Genomic DNA, 2,164 nt, shown 5'->3' with positions numbered 1-2,164 from the left:
ATCATATTTCCTTTTTAACTCTAGTAATCTTATGATCTTAAAACCTCATTGTAAACACTACTAAACAAAACAATGAAAAAAACCCATGGCCCTATTTAACAACTACCTCTCCTTTTCCTCTTCTCTCCTCTTCACAAATGGCTTCTCTTTAAAACCTCTCTTCAGAGAACCTTCCTGCCGCTGTGTTCGGACCTTGCTGCTCCAGCTTCTTTCAGTCTGCGACCTGCAGAGGAAAAAAAAAATTACGTATTTTCTTGCCCTGTACATACTTTGAGGCGAGTCATAAAATTAAAGTAAATTTTAACCATGGGGGAAATCGTGCATATCCAGTCTGGTCAATGTGGCAACCAAATCGGTGCAAAGTTCTAGGAGGTGATCAGTGATGAACATAGCATTGACCCCACCAGTACCTACCACAAAGACAGCGACCTGCAGTTGGACGGTATCTCTGTGTACTACAATGAAGCCCCAGGTGGCAAATATGTTCCCTGTGCTATACTAGTGAATCTAGAACCTGGGACCATGGACTCTGTTCCTTTTGGGCAAATCTTCAGACCAGGCAACTTTGTTTTTGGTCAGTCTGGGGCAGGCAACAACTGGGCAAAGGGCCACTATGCAGAGGGGGCTGGGCTGGTTGATTCTGTCTTGGATGTGGTACGGAAAGAGGCCGAGAACTGTGACTGCCTGCAGGGCTTCCAGGTGACCCACTCGCTGGGCAGGGGCACAGGCTCTGGAATGGGCACGCTCCTCATCAGCAAGATTCAAGGAGTATCCTGACCACATCATGAACACCTTCAGTGTGGTGTCCTCACCCACAGTGTCAGACACTGTGGTTGAGCCCTACAACCCCACGCTCTCTGTCCATCAGTTGGTAGAGAACACTGATGAGACCTACTGCATTGACAACGAGGCCCCCGATGACTTCTGCTTCCACACCCTCAAGCTGACCACACCAACCCACGGGGATCTAAACCACCTCGTCTCAGCCACCGTGAGTGGTGTCACCACCTGCCTCCGCTTCCCTGGTCAGCTCAATGCTGACCTCTGCAAGCTGGCAGTCAACATGGTTCCCTCCCCACGTCTCACTTCTTCATGCCTGGCTTTGCCCCTCTCACCAGCCGTGGAAGCCAGCAGTATCGGGCTATCACAGTACCTGAACTCACCCAGCAGGTCTTCGATGCCAAGAACATGATGGCTGCCTGTGACCCCCACCATGGCTGGTACCTCACCGTGGCTACTGTGTTTCGCGGACGGATGTCCATGGAGGAGGTAGACGAGTAGATGCTCAACATGCAGAATAAGAATAGCAGCTCTTTGTGGAATAGATCCCCAACAATGTCAAGACAGCTGTCTGCGATATCCCACCTCGTGGCCTCAAGCTGGCAGTCACCTTCATCGGCAACAGCACAACCATCCAGGAGCTCTTCAAGTCTATCTCCGAGCAGTTCACTGCAATGTTCCACCGGAAGGCCTTCCTCCACTGGTACATAGGTGAGGGCATGGATGAGATGGAGTTCACTGAGGCTGAGAGCAACATGAATGACCTCGTCTCTGAGTATCAGCAGTACCAGGATGCCACTGCAGAAGAAGAGGAAGAATTTGGTGAGGAGGATGAAGAGGCGGCCTAAGGCAGAGCTCCCATCACCTCAGGCTTCTCAGTTCCCATAGCCTTCTTCCTCATCTGCCCCTTTCCTCTCCCTCAGAATTTGTGTTTGCTGCCTCTTTTTTTTCTCCTTGGGGGGGTGGGGTGGGTCTCGAATAGTGCCTGGCCATATAATAGGTGCTTAATAAATATTTGTTTGTTGAATGTCTCCTCTCTCTTTCCATTTTGGGAAATCTAGATTTCTGCCATTCTCGGTAACCTTGTATTTCCTTCTGGTGCCTACTCCCATCTGTCCAGTTAACATTTTCCTGTTTCAAAAGTAATTCTCCAAGAAGTTGGGTCTCATTCAGATCCCATTTAGAACTACTCCGATGCCAAAAACCCAGATAATGGCCACAATCCTAAGCCCAAGAGTAGCAAAGGTGTGGAAAGCAGAAGGTAGCAGGTAGAAGTCACTACAAGGAATGAGATGAAATCTTCCATTCTAGGACAGTTCGGGAGCGGGAAATCCAGGCTATAAGTTATATTTTTCAGATATTTTTATGTTCCATTCCTCAGCCT

General features: G+C 48.9%; 1 pseudogene; it reads left to right on the top strand.

The window, feature by feature from the left end:
- The first annotated feature begins 306 nt into the window (after positions 1-306).
- On the top strand, positions 307-1,628 carry LOC103252975 (annotated as a pseudogene).
- The last annotated feature ends 536 nt before the right edge of the window (positions 1,629-2,164 follow it).

Source organism: Carlito syrichta, unplaced genomic scaffold (genome assembly GCF_000164805.1).
Source record: "Carlito syrichta isolate Samal-C Ts95f unplaced genomic scaffold, Tarsius_syrichta-2.0.1 Scaffold187399, whole genome shotgun sequence".
Taxonomy (NCBI): Eukaryota; Metazoa; Chordata; class Mammalia; order Primates; family Tarsiidae; genus Carlito; species Carlito syrichta.
This window is presented reverse-complemented; position numbering and strand designations above follow the sequence as displayed.